Source organism: Mustela nigripes, unplaced genomic scaffold, assembly GCF_022355385.1.
Source record: "Mustela nigripes isolate SB6536 unplaced genomic scaffold, MUSNIG.SB6536 HiC_scaffold_148, whole genome shotgun sequence".
NCBI classification, from domain to species: Eukaryota; Metazoa; Chordata; class Mammalia; order Carnivora; family Mustelidae; genus Mustela; species Mustela nigripes.
This window is the reverse complement of record NW_026739562.1, coordinates 3,801,563-3,823,134: the sequence shown is the minus strand read 5'-3', so window position 1 is coordinate 3,823,134 and position 21,572 is coordinate 3,801,563. Positions and strand designations below refer to the sequence as shown.

General features: G+C 37.8%; 1 long non-coding RNA gene across 1 annotated transcript in view; it reads left to right on the top strand.

Moving 5' to 3' along the window:
- The window catches only part of LOC132008439 (uncharacterized), a 488,832-nt gene that overhangs the window by 309,640 nt on the left and 157,620 nt on the right, over positions 1-21,572 (top strand). Inside the window, exon 3 of the long non-coding RNA XR_009401637.1 lies at positions 10,917-11,060. This is a non-coding gene — a long non-coding RNA (uncharacterized LOC132008439). The remainder of the gene's footprint in view (positions 1-10,916; positions 11,061-21,572) is intronic.

Here is a 21,572-nt window from a genome sequence, read left to right as displayed (position 1 = left end):
GGCATCCAGGAACCAAACATGAAGAAGGTGGAATTTGAGTTAGAACTTTAGATTAATATGCTTAAAATACTTGAAAATTTGAGTGGGCTGGGTGGGAGAGAGGTCTGTGGAAAGCAAAGGTCAGGACTATTATTTTTAATGGAGAATAGCAAGTACAGTGTATCTCCTTCAACCAGCTTCAAGTTGCTGAATTACCAATGTCTTCCCTCATTTTTGTAAGGTCTTATTCTGATGCTCCTAGCATTTGGAACTCTCGGACTACTAAGCAAGCCTGCAACACATTTGTGTATTTCTGCTTTTACAAATTGTGTTCTTAACAGGAGTCACTTGCTTTTGTTCCTAAAACTACTCCTGCCAATGGTTCTTGTTACTGTAAAATATAGTAATTTAAAAGTATGTCAGCCAAAGAAATAAAAGCACAAAAAAGAAAGGTGGTTATTTTTTCTGTGAATGCTAATAAGTCAATGCACTGAAAAGACACAACACAGAGGAATCGCTTGAAAATGACAACAGAACTTGTGGTTGGAAAAGTCAAACGTAAGAGTTTGGAGGAACATTTTAAAATGTGAAAGGATTGTGCATTCAGACTGCTTCATAGATATCTCTAAGATATCTATCTTACTCCATCCTAAGGAAACTAAAACTGAAAAATGTATGTAATTTACGCAGATGATGAATCCATACTAAATTGAGGTGGGGCAGGGGAAGGGAGTGAGAGAGGAAGGAAGGAAGGGAGAAAGAAAGAGAGAAAGAAAGAAAAAAGGCATAAAGCAAGAAGGAAAGAAAGAGGAAGGAAGGAGGGGGAAAAGCCTAGGTTTTGCATGAAATGATTGACAAATGAAGGTGTATTTAGGCATTTTTCCCTTGGATCAAAATGTTTAAGAATTGTGAATTTTAATTAAACTACTTCTTAATTAATTGCCCAAAGATGAAAAGTAAATACATGCTGAGTAAAAGAAATGATTGGATCATGTAAAGATATGCATTCCAGACTAAGAAATTTGAACTTTATTTGGGGGATTTTGGGAAGATACTGACTGATGTGGGGCAAAATGGTGGCATCACAAAGGAGTGTCATCCTACAGGAAGAACCATCTGGCCATCTTGCTCTAGATGAATTTGAACTGTCAGATTAGCGGTGGGAAGAATAGTAAAGAGTTTGATAATATTGGGCAAGTGAATCGTAACTATAACTTGAATTACTGGTAGTGAGAATAAGGACAAGAACTGACAGTTTCAGGTCGAACACAGGACTTGGCAATTGCTTAAATGTAGCATCAATGAGATGATCCCAAGATTTGAGGTAAACTGGGTAGGTGAAAGTGACATGAAAAACCATAGGAAACAAAGGAGGAAGGATGAGTATTGAGGCATTAAAAGCTGAGTTTCATTTAGATCTGTTAGTGGTGAACTTGAGTTACATGCCCCATTCCCTGCCTCCAGTGGAGGACATCATATCTCCTATGGCTAGCCGACAAGTAGAGACAGAATCCAGAGCTTGGTAAATGCAACTCCTTGAAGCTATCAGATGAGGATACAGTCAGAAACTGTTTGAGCCTAGTGATATGTACTCACAGAAGTAAAGGCAGTTGAGAGGTTAATAGGAACAATGAGTTAAATATTATATAGAGCGGGAAAGGTCTATGATCGAAGGCAGCTAAGATAAGCTAAAGAATTGGTTTAGTATAATGGCAGGGTCTTCAAGTAGCTAAGGAAAGCATCTGTGGGAGGGTTGTGAAATGGAGTAATGAATGGGGTCTTAAGAAATTTGTTTTGAAAATTAAGAATAGGGACACCTGAATGGCTCAGTCGGTTAAACGGTTGCCTTCAGCGCGGGTCATGAACCCAGGGTCCTGGGATAGAACCCCACATCAGACTCCTTGCTCAGCAGAGAGCCTGCTTCTCCCCTGCTTACCATTACCCCTGCTTGTGCTTGCTCTCTGTCTATCTCTCTCACTTACTCTGTCAAATAAATAAAATCCTTAAAAAAAAAAGGAAATTAAGAATAAAATTATTAATTTGGAAAGGGGATTTTTTTTTTTTTTAAGAGGAGGAGAAGCCTTAGGGAAATAGCACAGTGAAGAAAATAAACCTGCAGCTGGCAGTACCTGCCTGAGTTTGACTTGAGAAAAGTATTTCATTAGTCAGTTACACTAAGACACATTTATGCATGAACTCTAACATTGAGATAGATTTGTTTAATGTCATAGGAATAGAGATAGTCCATTGGAACAGCATCTTTGCTAAAATAACATAGTTTGAGCGAGGCTTATCAATAAATACCTAAATACGAGTATTTAGGACAAAATTACAACGTGAAAAGAAAAATAGGAGGAAGAACAGGTACTTCAACAGATTTGGGGAAGCAGTGAGTTAGAACAATGCTAATCTTCTCTGTATCGTTACAATCTAAGTTCATGTGCTGCTGAAGCAAACACTAGAGCAATGTTTTTCAAATTGCTGAATGTGAACTATATGGTTGGTATTCAGAACAAATAAATTTAATTTTAAATAATGCTTAAATAATAGTGGGGTACATAATTACAAAGAAATCCAATTTTCAGTTCTCCATCATTTCATCTAAATATATCAAGAACTTCCCAATTTGATGTTATTAGGTCTTCCACTTGCTAACCTCTTATATGAAAAGAACATGGGGCCACTATCTCAGAGCATTTGTGATTCAATGAAATATAGCAAAAAATTGACAATTTGCTTTAATTAAGTTAATTTCATAATTATCTTTTATGTATAGCAAATTCTATTAATTGTCCAATTGTTATAAGATATAAAGTCTTACTTAAAATAAGCTTAAATAAAACAAGTGAGGTAATCACATCTATACTCAGTAGATGAGGGTACACATGATGGGGTTATAACCTCACAGTAGTAAAAATGCTACCAAAAGACAGGTGCCTGGGAAAAAGTTTTATTCTGGGAATTAGAAAACATTTGACATGCCAATGGTCAATTTGCAACTTTTGAGAAAGTTATCATTTGGAGTTTTAGTGTCTTTGGTAACCAGAAACCCTCATTAAGGATGTGAGGAGGTCACATGAGCCAATTCCTGCTAAACTAATTGCAGTATTCTCAGTATTAGATCTTTAAAATATATTAAATATGTGCTAGCATTCCCACTTGTCATGAAAGTTGTAATTTGTCCAACAAAAAAGAATTTACAGGAGAATCTCATCTATTAACTATTTAATGAGCTCTTACTATGTGACAAACACTCATATCTTTTGAGAAACATACAGACCTGTTGTCATATAGCTTACAATCTGCTATGAATAAAAACAAATAACCAGTTCTATTCAGGCATTAACATCTATAGTTGGAGGTTTTATGCAGACTCATCATATTACCAAGCTCAATTATTTCATTTTGGCTGCTAGACAAGTTTGGACTGCCAAATAGAAAGAGATTTTTCTACTGCATATATAACACACTTTAAAGGTTCTCTACTTCCAAGACGATATAATTATTCAGCTCATTTATGATAACAACATCTTGTCCTAAGGAAATTCAAATTTAAGACCAGAATGATAGCAGTAATAGTCTCCTAACTAATCATGATGGTCTTCTCAAAATTTAGAGAAAGCAAATATGGCTTTTCCTTTTAGCCATTGTAATGAGCAGTGCTATAAATAATGCAATCTGCTAGTTAGAGGACCCAACTAGAACATTCTCTTGGTAGAAGAATTGGGGATAAGGGTAACAAATTTGGGGTAAGCTAACAGTGGAATCTTGGCTTGCTAAGCAATGGTAGTACCTATGAGACAGGATAAGTTAGGTAATACCATGGAGCTAAATGACCTCAGATAATTTCACCCCTATCTATAATCAGTGCCTCAGCTGGGATGCCTAGAATGGCTCTCTTTCTCCATGTGTTCTTTCATCTCAACTTCTTCAGCTGGTGATAGAAACATTCCAAGATGGCGAGCTCAGTATGCTGGCACTTATCAAACCTCCACTTGTTTCATGTTTGGATGCCTCATGGACCAAAGTGAGTTACAAACTTATGGAAGAATCAGTGTGGGAAGGGATGCACAAAGCCTTGAATACCAGGAAGTATGATTTTTGGGGAGACCATTATTACAACAGTCTGGTATAGACCTTCTGCCCACATTGATTTTTCTTTCCCCCAAATGGAAAATACAGTCAGACTTCCCAAGTCCCATCAGTCATGGCATCAGGCTTGATGTCCACAATCTTATAATGTGCTTGAGGTTCAGATGTAGATAATGCTTCTCTGGTGCAACCTCTTTTGATCCAGAGACCTGTGAAAAGAGTTTCCTAGGTACTACCTTAACCCTTACATAGGTCTTACCAAGACTTTTACTGCCTCATTCTTCAATTTATCCTGAAACCATTTCTTAATTTGAGAGTCCTTTAAGGATGGTGGTAGAGAGACCTAAAAAAAAATATGAAACAGTGTTTTTTTATTTTATTACTAACCAAATTAGTCTTGGTTATTTCGTATTTTCTCTACCTTCAGATTTTAAATGAAAGGATTTTCTGTTTAGTGCCCTTGTTGTTTCTCTACCTTACCCTACATTGATCACAAAGGCAAATGTCATTTTCAATATTCTGCTTCAAAATTTCCTTAACCAAATATACAAATTCATTTGCCAAATTCATTTGGCATATTTTTCAAGCTACTGCAAGTGACAGGTTCATCAAGGGTTTTGTTATCACATTTTTGTTTCTCAGTTTCCAATAGTAATACCCTTATTTCACTCACCATTTCAACTGGAGTCTCCATGCTGCCGGTAATGGGTTGAATTTTGCCCTGCTATATTCTATATTGGTTTGTTATATTCTGCAGGTCAAAGCAACTCATAAGGCCATGGCAGATTAAAGTTTAAATAAGCAGACTTCAGCTTGATGAGAGGAATTACAAAATAGCATGCCTGAATTTTTCAGTCTACCCCAATTTTATCATGTGGTTGTTACAGTAATGAAATTAGTATGTTTGAAAAGCACTTGCTTGACATTGAAAAGCATAAAATTTTACTTTCTTTGCTCATTATATATCTCAATAATAATAGTAATAATGACACTTAGTCTTGTTTTAGATAAAAATAGTTATTGCCAGGAGCTAAACTTAGAAACTCTCATTACTGCTGAGTTTACTGATTAGTTCTTGGTTTTAATAAATGAAGAGTATCTTTGGACAATATGGATTTTTTGAAGTCTTCCTCATGTGGTTACATCTTAAATAATTTTATTCCATGATTAAGCATGGGCTTTTACCAATAATTTTATAGAGATTATCCTTAAAAAATGATCTGGTTTCTTGGGTGGTCTCTCTAGATCCCAATAGGCATGATCTAGAGATAGATGACTTCAGATATTCCCCCTCCCCCATGCATACCTTTGTTAGTTTTGATCACTCTGGAAAAATTCTGGGCTATGGTTGTATAGTAGTGGTCTATTTTCCCTATGTTTTTGAGACAGTGGACAATTACACTGACAGTCTCTATATTCTAGCTGGAAAATATACATATAATAACCTCTTAGACCTCAAGCTAATAATGCTATCTTCTCACATGCTTTGTGTGATTCAACCTTCAATTGTGACTCCCAAGTTTCTGTGGTACCTACTTTACTTATTATTTTAAGGACATCATGCTTTTGTTTCCAGTTCTTTTTCACTAAACTTTAAGGAAAAAGTCTATCCTGGCTCCTGAGGAATGGACTTGATACAAATTGTGTAGATATGTTCTAGCTTTCATTTTCCAAATTCTTCAAAACTGTCAGGCTGAGTGAAAGGGATAATGAGTGGAAGGAGCATTTTTTCCCTTGGATTTTTAACACAGAAATGATATTTTTATTCATAAATAATCACTGCTAAAATAGAGCAGTTAACGTTCTTGTTAATGACTAAATGTCTGTGTTCACAGATAGGAAATTAGATTTTTTAAGCATTTCCAAAGAAACAGTAGAATTTGAGAACAGAAGAGCTTGCTGTTTAGCAATCTCCCCTTCTGAGCATTTATGCCTACCTTTGGTTAAGTTCATGGCGAATTAGTAGATGCTGCAGAGTGGGGAAGAGAGTTCCCTGGCCCACTGGCACAGCTGAATGGAGCACGTTTAATAATCTTATTGGGTTTGAAGGAGTTGGCTTGTATTTTCTACTGAAAAGTACTTGGAATAGGAAGAAAATTTGGATTAGGGGGTGAAATGTTCTCGACCTGTGTTTTACTTACTAGACATGTAAGTATCATAAGACAGTATCTCTAATTCTTCTGTTGCTTCCTCTCTAAATTGATACTTGTATCTACCATCTCTATCTAGGTGATGGGGATAAAGTGAAATCCCATGTTAAAGCACTCTTTAAACTTTAGGAGGTCACTCAGTTGCGATTTACCATTTTTGAGATTTGCTCATTGCCATTGTTATTATCTTAAACTCTTCTGAGGGTAAAATTATCTTAACCCCCCAAAAGAAGCCAGTAGGTTGTTTTTATACACAACTGTGCAGAACCCAGTGATGGGCATTTGGATTTCACAAGTCAGTTGCATAAGTATAGGAGAGAGGGGACATGCTGTGGCAATCATTCACATAAAAACGTTTGGGGCGTTGAGCTGATCTCAAGCTTAATATGAATCCTCCGTGTGATATGATGGCAAATTTCTGGCCCTATCAGGAAGACGAGTTGGTATGACATGGGAAATTGTACTCTCATACTCCTCTGCATTGGTCCCACTGCTGTCCCCCCACCCAGAATAGGGTGATTCTTAGCACAACATTTTAAAAGATTTGAGGGTAGTGTGATCCCAGGTTGATAGGTTTATGAAGAAGCCTAGAAAAGATATCACATAGGAAAAAATTAAGTGAACCCAGGGAAGTTGAGAAAGAATGAGTAAATTTGTCCTGTCCTCCACTGAAAACAAGGCTAGAATCAGTGGTAGAATTTATAAAGCACCAGATAATATTTCAATATAAGAAAATGTTTGTAAAATCTAGAGTTGCTTGAGAGCGAGAAAAGTGCCTCATTGGGTAGAGAATTTACTGTCCTTGGAAGCACTTCAAGAGAAGCTGTATATGTATTCTCTAACACTTATATTGTGTGAGAATTTCCAGTTGTTTTGGAGTTTGTTATTGGAGGACCTAGAGGTCTTCTGACAATTCAATACATGTACGTCTATTGTACTCCAGAACACTATAAAAGATTGAGAATAGCCAAAGCATCATTTTCTGAAACTCACGGAATCCTGATTTCAAGAGATATCATTCTTAGGCACCTGGGTGGCTCAGTTAAGTGTCTGCCTTCGGCTCAGGTCACGATCCCAGAGTTCTGGGATAGGGCCCCATATCAGGCTCCCTGCTCAGCGGGAAGCCTGCTTCTCCCTCTCCCACTCCCTGTGCTTGTGTTCCCTCTCTTGCTGTGTCTCTCTCTGTTGAATAAGTAAATAAAATCTTAAAAAAAAAATACCATTCCATTAAAAATATGGTCTACTCATAAAAATATGATTAGGGAGCTCTGTATATTATAACTCAGCTTAGAGAATGTCAGTATGCATTGGCAGACTGAAAACTCTTCTAACAATAAAGGTATCTATTATATATATGTTAAGCCAAAGTTTTTCTTTTTCTCTCTTTTTTCTTTCCTTTTTTTTTTTTTTTGAGATTATTTATTTATTTATTTGACAGGGTGTCGGGCGGGGGGACATTAGCACATAAGCAGGGGAGTAGGAGAGGGAGTAGGGAGCCCAAAAATGGCCTCAATTCCAGGACCCTGGGATCAAAACCTGAGCCGAAGGTAGATGCTTACGGACTGAGCCACCCAGGCACCTGAACCAAAGTTTTTCTTAACTTACTTCACCATACAATTTCACATAGTCACTGTTTCTTTCTTTATTTGCTTATTATCTCTATTTCCAACTAATTATTAGGAAAAGAAACCATGTGGATATATGAAAATTCTTAATAATTTTCTAAAGATCTAAAGAATGATCTAGATCCTTTCTTAAAAATAAATATTTATTTTTCATATTGAGGTATAGATAACATATGTTATATTAATTTTAAGTATACAACATAGTAATTTGACAGTTCTGTACATTACTGAATGCTCACCATGACGAGTATAGTTACCATCTCTCAACATACATTATTATAATATTATTGACTATATTTATATGCTGTAATTTTTATCTCTATGACTTATTTATTTTATAACTGGGAGTTCGTACTTGTTAATCTCTTTTGTCGGTTTCACCTTTCTCCCAATCCTCCTTCTCCCTGGCAACCGTCAGTTTATTTTCCATGTTTATGAAACTATTTGTTTTCAGTTTTCTTGTTTTTAGATTCCACATATAAATGAAGTCATATGGTATTTGTCTTTCTCTGGATGACTTATTTCACTTAGCATAATACCCTCTAGGTCCATCCATGTTGCCATGAATGGCAAGATTTCATTCTTTTTAATGGCTGAGTAATATTCCATTATACATATACTATGTATTATTATAATATTCCATTATATATATTACATCATATATATATTCTCTTATATATATTATATGATATAGTTAATATTCATATATATATAATCTTCTCTATCCATTTATTTGTTGATGGACACTTGGGTTGCTTCCATATTATTGGCTTATAAATAATATGGTAAACATAAAGGTGTTTATATCTTTACAAATTATTTTTTGTTTTCTTTGATTCCTCTTTTTAAACTTATATATTAATTATATTAATTGAAATTCAGAGTTATTTTTTGTCCTCAAACAATAAAGCAGATTGCACTATTTAGCACAATTGATCTACCTTCTTGGGGTAGGAGAAGAGATGAGATTAAAACAAGATACTTAGAGTATCAGCCCTTTCTGGCATCATTGCAGTTATTAGCAATGACTTCTAAGAAACTTGAGAGCGAACGTTTCAACAGAACCAATGGCACGTTGGTATTTTCCACCCTACTACATATTGAAGAGTTGAACTGTCAGCTCACTAAAACCGAAAGTCCCCGGATGTGTTCACGCGTGTTCTGATATTTTCCCAATAGTTCACCTCACGATTTAACTTCAGCACACATCCCTCAGGTACCAGAGCTTTTGTTTTTTGTTTTTCCATTCCTCCAGTTTTCTAGTGCACTGGTTCCTAGGAGTGTTGTTCCCCTACACTTTGTAGGATTTTCTAGGTGAGACCATTTGCTACAGATACTAACACCACTTATGCTATGTTTTCAGGCAAACGCTTCTTAAATTTTTGACTGTTTAGAACCAGAAATCACTGACCTACTTGGACTTGATCTCTGCCTCCCGTATCTGAGTTGACAGGATTTGCTCTATGATTCTGCTAACATCTCCTTCCTCAATGTCTTCCTTTTTACTATGCCCTCTAGTGTGTGGCTAACCCCCCTAGGCTATGTGTTCTAACCCCATTCTGTGATCTCATTCTGACAGGGCCAGATAAAATGGTGAGGTTAATAAAGAGCGTCTTTACCAACAGGCATCCACTTATGCCATTGTGTTGGCTTACATCCATTTCTCCATGTGATTATACTCTGGGTTGAATTAGCTAACAGTTAGTAGTGTAGCAAGTATTTAATTGGGTAGTATAGGCTACTGGGTAATGAGAAGGGGAGGATCCAAAGACAAATTTAAAATAAGTATTTTAAGAAAAATGTACACACGTGTTTATTGGAAATTTGTCACAGTGCCTGAATACAGAAGTCGCCATTTTCAAATTTCGTAATTGCAACATGGATGTAGAATAGGTACTACTTGTCAAGCCTGCTCTGATTCAACGTGAGAGAGTTTCACAGGGCACAAAAGTCATAGCTCTGTGAAACTGTGAGTATAATAAGATTAAGGACTAAATTACTTCATGACTAATATATCCTATAAAGCCATGATTCTTGCAACAAACAGATGGCACTCTAAAAAAGGGCAATTACAGAAAGTTTTAAAAAGGGGATCTCTATGAAGAATCATGGAGTAAGAGTAACCAACAGGAGATGGTAAATCACCTGTAGGCAAGGAACAGTAGGTGGCCTCTACTGCCCTTAGACCAAAAGGGCAAAGACAGTACGTGGTTATCACAATCTTGAAAGCTGTAGTTTTAGATGACACCAGGTAGCCTGATAGGATCTACCGCCTTCATAAAGGAATACAGACATGCCCAACAATGGTCTAGCAGGGAGGAGCCTGAGGAGTAAATACTTGGCTCTCTTTCTTCCAAACTTCAGTCTAGCCAGGGCCTCCACTATCTAACCTGACCTAGAATCTAGGAGACAGCGGAGCCCAGATAAGGACATAAATAATGATCTGCTATCTGAGGCACATAGTACAGTGAGAACAGTGGGGGGAAAGTCAAACAAAAAATAGCCAACCCAACTCCCAATACTTAATACCATGTCTGGAACTCAGTAGGTATTTGTTGAAGACATGACTGGCTGGCTTGGATGGTTGGAAGAATGGATTGCTGAGTGAATGAAAAGAAAAGAACTTTTTTTTTTTTTTTTCATTTTTTTTACGAACATTTATCATTTTTTGGCAGCTAACTTTGGATCCACTTGTATGAGGAATTTATGATTGTATGAGTTTTAGTACAGGGCTGGGCTCTTCCTTCCATTGTAGAAGCTTAAGTGGCCAGACCTTTGCTACATATTGTCTATTATTAGGCAGTCCAGGCCATCAGATGCTCTGGACTGAGACTTGAAATCAGGAAGAGAAATTTTAGCATTGAGTCTAGCATTGGCAGTAGCATCCACAGTGGATGTCATGGTAGCTATACCAGCATCAGCTCTCAGTGTCCAAAGGCAGCACTAGCCATCTGTTGTTCCAGACACTAAACTTCCCTTGGTTTCTGCTAATTTTAGGGCTTTCTTTCAGTCTCCTCTTGATTCTGTCTGTTCCTTCACCTCCTTCTAATAAATGTTTTTCCTCTTTAAGGTCACTGGAGTTTGAGTCCATTGTTTGCATGGAAAAATAAAAAGAAGATCTTTTATATTGGTCCAGGACCCAAAGATACCAGAGCAAAATTTACCCTCTTCCTTTAAAACTCTGCAAAAGGATCCTGCTGCTATCTTTTTGAAGGTAAAAGTTTCTACATATCCCTATGCTAGTTGATCTTTAACAGGTAACATGGAAAATTCAGCATTGCAAAAGGAAACGAATATCCCCAGCCCACTTACACAGAAGTTGTTTATTTTAATAGTTGGGACCTGTTAAGCATAATTGTATTTCATCTGAGTGACCACCGTGAAAGTCCTCACAAGAAACATAGGGTTCAGGATCCTAAAAGTCATGGAGACTGCCTTGTAGAACCTATTTGTCTAACTGGCATATTCAAAAAGCCTAAATTATGTACAGTAGATTCTGACCTAATCTCTTGAGATTTTAGGGGCCATAAAATGGCTTGAAATTTGGGAAATCCTCCAACAGGTCATCAGACAGAACAGCAAAATTGTTCAGTCACTTAAGGTGTTAAGCACAATTTACTTATCTAAAGTAAGTAAAAAATGGGATTACCTTCATTTTACAGAAATCATCCCCATATCTTGCTCAAGTGCGGCAGACTCTCCTTGGTGACTTCTTCCAGAAAATAATTTAACTTCAAATAACTCCTCCACTCCCTGGCTGTGTGACTTTAGGGTAGTTACTCAATCTTGTTGCATCTCACTTTTTTTCTATCTGCAAAATTGGGATAATTATAGTACCTCTATCATTTATTGGAAAGGAGGATTGAAATGACTTAATTCATGCAATATACTTAAAACACTGCCAGACATAATGAGTGCTCCATAAATGTTAGCTAAATGATACATGGGTATGATCAGTAAGGAACAATAAAAAAATACAGTGAAACAGTTCCAGAAGAACAAGAATGGAGGTGAAGAAGAACCATGGACGATAATACACTGTTTAGAGTATGATAAACTTGAGATTCCTTGAATTAACCACGTATCATTTGTTCACATGGTTCACAGTTTCCCTTATAAATAAGCAAGTAAGGAAAAAAAAAGAAACATGGAACAAAGGCTTAGGAGAAGCACAACTATTCTTTGTATAAAGATGAGACAGGGATTTCTTTCAGAAGTCTTCATAAATAGGACACTGTATGATGCAATGAACGATGTCCTTGGCAATGCCCTTACAATGACTGATGAGTTCCACAGGGCTGTTTATTTTTTAACAACCCTCAAACTAGGTCAATGGCATTACAGGAAAGTTGGTTTTACTAAATAAGACAGATCCTGCTGCTCCCCACGTGAAAGAGATTCTGGATGTGGAAGAGAGAAGGGGATTCTGTCTTCCCCAAGGAGGGAGAAGCTACTGAATGGCTGATGGATGGGTGTGAAGACTAGGAAAGGTGAAGCTGAGTTTATCCATTGGGATGTGAATGAACTGGCCATGATACAGACAATGTAAGGGCTATAGGGCCACACAAATGGCTGGTAGAGAAAGGAATGGACACAGACCAAAATCTAAATAAAGAAGAATCAGTGCTTAGCTCCTGGCTTCTGTCAGAAAGGAACAAGCCACACATTCTGCCTTGCTTTCTTTGATTTTGGTTCCCACCTCCCTGTTTTCAACTTCAGACTACAGGGCTTTTGAAAGCTTAAAGTTCATTCTGCAGCATGTTGGATGTCTGACAACTTTTTGGGGGCTGAGGAAGCTGTCAAAATAAATTGCCATCATAATGCAAGAAGGAAGCCAAGCTCCACATCCCTCTTGATGCTGCAAATATGCACACTCAGCTAGAAAAAACAGCATTGTGCTTCAGTAGCCCACTGGATTAAGGAGATATATTGGTCAAGGGTGAATTTCCAAGGACATGCCTTTGGAATTTCTGTGCAGTTCTTTGGTTTTTGCATATAAGTCAGCTTCATTTTCTTGGGGCAATGCTTTTATGATGTGCACATCTACATTTAGTAAAGGGATGAGCCATTCTAGTAGGAGTAATTTTTAGAATTATTGCTGAAATTGTTTCTTCCTTATCTTAGGTCAGTCACCTTTAACATTTAAATGCCGACTTTTAGCATATGAGAGTTTAGCTGTTATCAATATCTTTCACTATTAAAATGGGTTTTATGATCCATGGAGTATTTAAATCCCCATTTTTATTTTAAATTCTACCAGTCTGATAATGAAAGTAAAATTAGCTAATGTGAATTTCCCTTAATTCCTAACTAATAAAGAGACTTCCTTCCACTTTTGAAATACTTCTGTTGGTCCATTTTGTTCTTTTTTTTCACAATAATAATGATCATTGGGGAAGGGAGGTAAAAGGTTTGGCTTGTACTTTTCATTGATTTAATAATGTCACAGTAAGATATCCTACAACTTAACAGTGTCTTTGACTTTATGTTCTACAAATATTTTCATTAGAAAATACAATATAATTATGCTAAAGAACACAAAAATAGTGACAACATGATACTTAATCCTACCAATGTTATAAAGCAATGTCTTTTTTACATGCCACTTTTTACTTGCATGCATAAATTTGCATAATTCCAATCACAGTATACAGACTAATATTTACATTCTGCTATTTTCACTCAATATTCTATCATAAAATATTCATGATTTTACTGAGACATCATCATTGCCACATTAAACTTGCCTACTGTTTTGTTGTGTGATGCCTAATATTTTGTTGTATTGCTAAACATTTGTATCAGGAAACCATTCCAAAACTAAGTGCCTTAAAATAAAACCTTTTTTTTTTTTTTTTTTTAAGTTCTCCATACTGTGGGTCAGCAATTTGAGCTGAGCTTAGCTGGATAGTTCTTCTGGTCTCAGCTGGGCTCTCTCATGTGTCCGTAGTCAACAGCAGATCAGCTAGATGACTTTGCTTTGGGGGAGTTGGCTTGTTTTCAGCTAGAGCAGTAAGGATGACCCTGCTATGAGTTTCATCCTCCAGCAGGCTACCCGTGGGCTCGTTCGCATCGTGGCTGTCAGGGTGCCAAAAGGGAAAAGGAACAACTTGAGTTGGAACTGGACAAATTCATTTTTATGGTTTTCTCTTGGCCAAAGCAAAGCCTGAAGCCAACCCAGCTTCCAGTAGTGAGAGAGTAAGTACAATTCAGTTTCTTTTTTTTTTTTTTTTTGTAAGTTTTTAATTTTAATTCCAGTATACTTAGCACACACTGTTATGATAGTTTCAGTACAATTCAGTTTCTTGATGCTGGAGCTGCAAAGTCCCATTGCAAAGGGCTTGACTACACAGCGGGATAGAAACAAAGGGACATTTGGGTGTCAATAACATTGATAAAAAGTTTAAGGTAAATTCCTGGGAGTGGAATAGTAAATGAGAGGTAAGAATGTCATTATGGTACATTCAAATTAATAGAGGGATTTGAGTCATTTTCCTCCATTTGAACAACTGTTGATGTTCTCACTTTTTGCAGTGTCTCAGCCCCTTTACCCACCAACCATTCTGCATTTTCTCCAAAAGCATAGTGTATATACCTATTGATTTCCACTTACTGTGTAATTACTGTGTGATTGGACTTTGTTAAACTCTATATGAATTAACTTAATTCTTCTGGGACCTGGTGATGGAGGTATTTTATTATCCCAATTTTATAGCTGAAAAACCTGCATCTTAAGGAGGCTAAGCAGCTTGCCCAGAGTCACACAAAATACAGATGGTGGAACTGGGACTTGAATCATTTCTTTCTTTTTTTCTAAATAATTTTTATTTGAATCCAAAGCCTGCAGTATTGAATACTATGTGTTCATCTTTCCTCATAATGATTTGCATTCATATACATATTCCTTTAAATCTAATATGGCTGAGCACATATTAAGAGCTAAATAAATAGGAAGAGGACCATCCTAAAGCTTTTGACTCAGAAACAAAAATCTCGCCTGGGATGTAGATAAACTGCATCAGTAACATGTTCATAAAAAGGAAGCAAAGCTCTAGTTAAAAAATTGTGTTTCAGGAACACAGCTCACGGGCTAGAAAGCCTTGGTTATCAGGCAGATAATTCAGACAAGAAATTAGAAATGGGGGCCAAGTTGAGTATTGGCTATTGGGTCTAGGACACATATTGTCTCAGACATGAGACAAGGGTCAGAGCCAAATGGGATGGATGGTTAAAGGGAGAGTAGTCTCAGTAAACCTTGGTGCTGATATCAGTGGGCCACAGTGCCTAGGGAGCAGTTCAGTCAGCTTGGTAGAAAGAAAGTTTACAGTTGAGGCATCCAAATAGTCACCTGGTATACAGGATACCATATATATGTGTATATATACACACATATATGAATACATATGCAGTATATATGTATATATCTGTGTCTATCTTTCCCCTCTTCCTCAGCCTCAAGTGACTAATTATTTTATGCTGAAACCTCCAGCAAATTTTAAAAGATGCAGAAAATCTTCTCCTTTGTGAATTGCTGAGTGGCTTTCAGAAACCGTCTCTGCCTATGGTATAGTTTAGACAAAACCGTTATCCCTCCAAACCGTGCAGTAACGATGGAACACATGCCGCTTAATGTAAACTCACAGCCCAGCGCTGGGCAGACACAATTAGGCTGTCATCTTCCCCATCAGCAGCAGCAGGAGAAAAATAAAGAAGTCAAATCATCTTATTCATATTTATTAGGAGGCTTTGCAATGGACCTGATGCCCCAATGCCATTGACATTTTTCTTGTGTTCTTGGCTCCTGAGCTGACGACCAATTTAAATTAATCCATTCATAACCTACAAGAAACGCTGACTTTTATAAGCGGATAACACCCTAGTGTCCCCTTCCTTGCTATGCTTCTACCAAATACACATATTCATTAATTCTAAAATTGGCATCATGAGTAGATACCCTGTGTAAAATTCAAAAATATAATAATAAGACTGAACCTATGGGCAAATAAAATCTTCAAAAAATTCACTTGTCTGTCTTTTGATTCTGTGTCTGTGTACTATAACCCCACCTGTGCTAATTCCTACAACCATAGTAATGAGCACATAGTAAAAACATGCACATGTGACCATGCCACACACTCACATCTGTGTCTTTCTGGCCACTCCAATGAGAACTCATCACAACCTCAAGTACATGGAATGTGCTCTGTCTTCCTTTTAATTTGCATTTTACAAAAATCTTTATCTCTACATTAATTCTCATGTGCAACCATTGAAGGAAAAGACAGTCAGTTCCCTATATATGAAGTGACAATATGCAAAAGGCAGGAAGGAGAGAGAACAGGAGTAAAACTCTAAAATGACAGTAGTTTCCCTGTCATTGCAGAGAGAAACCGATGCAGATTTGTTTATAAAATTTTATAGACACAAGGAGAAGGCTTGCTCAGTGTGCATCGCCTTGATTCAAAGCCATTATTCTGACTCCCCTGATTTAATTTGGAGTACAGCCCCAAACCGACCAGGGAGGAGATTAAAGATCTGTCACCTCCTGCAAACAAACCCCAGGCTGCCCTGCCCACCTGAGAGACAGCCCCTAAGACAAGGGAAAAACACATTCTCCTTGTTCATCCAGATCTCAGCTGTCCTGGCTGGGGCTGTCAGGGAGCTGCTGATTTCTGCCAGAGTGCCTGCTCTCCAGGAGATGCTGAGATTAGAAACGGCCCAGAAAGGCTCATGTGTCCCTCATGGAGTTATCAGTCAGGATGTTGTGAACTTACCTCATCCACCACAGAGGTGACATCCTGAAACATTGGCTTGCCAAAGAGTCGGCGGGACCATGACAGCTCCTGGCTCTTGTCCTCCTGGATTCATTTACTTCCCAGATAGTGAATGCAGCACATTAACCTTGTCTGATGAACTTCTGCTTATGTTTGTGAGGGTCATTGGGTGTTTCTCTCTGAAAGAGATAATGAGCTAAGTGTTTCTGGTACTTTCATCACCCCCTCTCAACTTGGTTGTTACCAGATCTCTTCTCCTAAAGAAATCTTGTGTTTGATGTTTGAAGGGATAGCACTGAATTTGAGTAGATTTCAAGGATCTGTAATGGACAGAGCATTTTTTTCCTGTAAAGTTGATCGTGACAGATAGCCTGCACCAAGCGTATGGGCCAGCTTTATACTTTCTCAGCATCAGGTATGGAGAATATAGACAAGGAGAGGCTGCTTTTCCTTGTGCTTCTTGAGTTAGGGTTACGTGTTTGGCATGGCAGAGGTGCTCCCTTGCTACGATGAGCGTGCTCGTTCCAAGCATAATGGCACAGAATTTAATGTTTCAGAATTTTAAGGAGAAGAAGAGGGGAGCCCCAGCTCTCACGGCTCTGCATGTGTTTGTATTACCTTCTTTTTTCTTTGCTTCTGCTTTGTCAAAAATGGAGAAACTCTTCAGATTTTGATAGGATAAAATAAATCCTTGAGGAGATTTTAACAATTGGTCTCTTATCTGAAGTCCTTGAAAGTGCCCAGAGACTGATGGTTGTGAATTCCAATCCCGATGTGTTGACAGAAAGCAGCGCTCATGGGCCCCTCCCTGTGCCAGGCTCATGCTACGTGCGTCCACCTTTTACATTCTCCTGGGCTCTCACCACGGTTCTATGAGTCAGTTAATGATGAGTTTCATTACTTACAGCTGCAAAGAGGCAGAATGGAGGAATTATCCAGCATATGTAAGGGCTTTGGAAACAGCTTGACTGCTCAGATCATGATGCCGCCCCTTAATAGCTTTATGACTTTGGACAGGTCACTTAAATTCTCAATCCCACATTTTCTTCATTTATAGAATATGAGTAAGAATAGCATCTTACTCCTATACTGGTGATGAAGATATGAGCTAAAACATAGATCTAGTTAGGGGTGCCTGGGTGACTCCGCCAGTTAAGCAGCGGACTCTTAGCTTCAGCTCAGGTCACGATCTCAGGGTCCTGAGATCGAGCCCCATGCTAGTGCTAGGATAGTGTCTGCTTGAGATTCTTTCCCTCGCCCTCTATTCCTCCCCCAACTTGCTCTCTCTTTCTCAATCTCTTTCTCTAAAATAAATAAATAAAATCTTAAAAAGTCCACAACATTATAGATCTATTAATGTAAGGTCTAGCTCAGTGGTTCTCAAAGCAGTCCCCTGACCATCAACATCTGCAGCTTCGAGAAATTTTTTAGAAAGGCATGTTCTTGGGTCTCAACACAGACCCACTGAATCAGAAACCTTGGGTGTGGATCTCATTAATATGTTTATTAATAAGTTTCCCGGGTTATATCTGATGCTTGCTAACATTTAAAAACCATTGGAACAGAACAAAGCAAATACTTAAAAGACACTAAGGAAAAAATTGCCCCCTTTTAAAAAAAGAAATTGGTTCTGACCTTGTATATGTAGTGAACATTTCCCAATGTTTTGATTAATAGAAAATGACTGAAGAGTCAAGAGGAGATGAAATATTGACATTCAGTACTATGGAAAGATATTTTAAATAATGGATTGATGAAACTTGTGATAAAGGAATAATAAAAAGTTTTGAGCATAGCATTATATACATAGAAGGCTGTCGACACTTACCACATGTGGACTAATTTGGTGACCTCAAGTATATCAGAGATGGTTAAAAAAAAAAAAAGCTACAGTTTAGCTTAATGCTTAAGAGTACAGCTTAGGAGTCAAATCTCAGCTCCATTCTTTATCATCTCACCCATATTGGGTAAGTTATTTGCCTTCTCTTTGTCTTAGTTTATCTATTTGCAAGATAGGAACAAAAAATCATATGTAAGTTTGTTGTGAGAATTAAATTCAATGTGTAAAAAAAAAGGGTAACAGCTCTCAACAAATTTGTTCTAAAAAAATTAGCTATTAATAGTAAGCATGTCTTTTGTGCTTTATATTAAATCATTTAATCCTCCCAATAATCACACATAGCACCATTATTACTGTCCTTTCTGGCTGGTAGGGAATCTGGGGACCAGGGAGGTTGAAACAGAAGCCGTACCTAACTCTGCTGTTATGTGCTGTACTGAGGATTCAAACTGGACAGTCACATTCCAGAGCTAAACGAAGATGGGCAGATAGTTATTGATATTTCTGACTTCTCGGGAGCAATACGGACAACTAAGTGGGTTGCAAAGAACTCTCAGATAAGTTAACTATGGAGGCATTGCTCTGGGTTTTCCCCAAGGAGAAAATGGCATTGTCTTTCATCTTTGGTCTATCCTGTTGCGGAAGAGGAAGGCTTAGAGACCATATCTCTATGGTCTCTCTGTGTGGTCTTATTTCCTCATATCTTGAGGAAATAAGCAATTAGAAGAGAGAAGAAAGAACACTCCAAAGGTGGGGCAGGTACTCATTCTTAAGCTCATTCTTGAAGAGATGAACGAAGGGGGTTCCTTTGGATTGGGCTTAAGAGAAGAGCTTCAGTGAGGACAGATGGTATTGTGGGAGGGATCTGACAAGCTGTTTGACTCCTCTGGCAAATCTCCTTCCAGGCCTCAGTTTTCTTATCTATGAAATGTGATGGTTGAACTACCTGAGTAATAAGGTCTTCTGTAGTTGTTGTATAAAATAATCTCTTTTTTTCTAGGTTTCAAGATAAAGGGGCAGTATAAAAGAGGGGATATATATTTTTTTAATTTTATTTATTTAACAGAGAGAAAGATCACAAGCAGGCAGAGAGAAAGAGAGGAGGAAGCAGGCTCCCCGCTGAGCAGAGAGCCCGATGTGGGGTTCAATCCCAGGACCCTGGGATCATGACCTGAGCTGAAGACAGGCTTAACCCATTGAGCCACCCAGGCGCCCCAAAGAGGGGATATTCTGAGAAATCAGGGGAAGAGACTTGCCAATATTGGGGTTTGCCACTTGATCAAATCATAGCTCAATGCCCTTGACCCCTCAATGTTGTGACCCTGGGATCAAAGCAGTGTGGATTTGCTTCTAGCTTCAGTTGTAGCTTTGTTTCTCTTTCTGAATAAAGCTTCTGTTATTTTTCTGCAGCCATCTCTAACATGACAGTTTACTTGATTTGGAATTATATGGACTTGCTTTAAGAAGAGCATAGTGAGTGCATAAAGCTATTTTTTTTTATCAGCTAAAAATCTATTAGTAAACATTATTTTACTCTGAATCCCACCAATCTCGCCACTTTTTTTTCTTTTTCTTTTCTTTTTTTTTTTAAGATTCACATATGTATTTTAGAGAGAGAGATATGGGAGGGGCAGAGGGAGAGAGAGAATCCTCAAGCAGACTCCCTGCTAAACACGGAGCCTGACACAGGGCTTGATCCCAGAACCCTGAGATCATGACCCAAGCTAAAACCAAAAGTCAAACACTCAACCAACTGTGCCACCTAGGCACGCCCCATTCTCACCATTTCCTAACACAAGTTTCTCCAATCATGTAGTAGAAAAGTACAAGGTAACTGCACGCCTCAAACAGTATCCTATGATGAGTGGGGAGGGAATGAAGGAGGTGGACGAAGGTATAAGAAAGATCCCATTTAGATAAATTGAGATGAAAAAAAAAAAAAATCCTGCTTCTAAAAAGTACTACATTATCCAAATAAAAGGAAGAGCTTTGTGTCAAAAAATTAGTGTTGCCAAGCAAAGGCTTGGAGGCTCAATTCCTATATGTAATGGTCACCTGAATTTGAGTTTTCTGAATTTGAGTCTGGCAGTGAATGTGGATAGGCTAATTTTTCCTAGCAACTCCTCAGGCATTAAGTGTACCAGAAAGCCAGTAAATACATTTTCTATTACTCTTGATAGGTTGTTAATTTTTATGGAAGTCAGTCATGATAATGATCTGGGTCATTGTAGAATACATGGAAGGTTTACTTCATATTTAAAATGTATGTTTCCAGCGGAAATAATCAGAACCTTTTAAAACAGGGACACATTCTGCCAAGAATCAATAGTTCAGACAAAAGGTAAAGCTTTCTGAATTAGCAAGATATTAATGATTTTATGAAAATGTCATTTTATACCTTCAACGGCACATATCCAAATTAATGGACAATAATACCTTTGACAAGTAGATATTCTAATGGGTCTATCTGAATAGGCCTTCTTGGAGCCTAAGTATAAATCTGACTGAAGTGCCATCAAAATATAGACTCTTTGGGAAAAAAAAATGAACAAAGATACTTCTTGGCCTTCATATGAGATGATAACACCACAGACAGAATTCTGATAATAATCAACTAGAGAAGCTTAATTTTTAGATTAAAAATTAGTGCCTGGGGCTCCTGGGTGGCTCAGTCAATTGAATGCCAGACTCTTGATTTGGCTCAGGTCATCATCCTGAGGCTCAAGAGACTGAGCCCCCTGTGGGGCTATGCGCTCAGCAGGGGGACTGCTTAAGATTCTCTTCTTCCCTTTCTCCCTCTGCCTCTCCCCCTGCTCACACACTTTCTCTCTCTCAAATAAATAAATTAAAAAAAAAAATAGTGCTTATTCCTAGCATCAAATTTTGGTAAGGCTGTAAATGGGAGGATGGATAAGTAGGTTAGAGCCTGGTTAGGCTATGTCAAGCAGAGGTCAAACCCGGACTCCAAATACTGCAAGACTAAGAGGAAAATGAGGGTGTAGGCATCTGTCTGTATGTTCTTTTTTTTTTTTTTTTTTAAAGATTTTATTTATTTATTTGACAGAGAGATCACAAGTAGGCAGAGAGGCAGGCAGAGAGAGAAAGGAGGAAG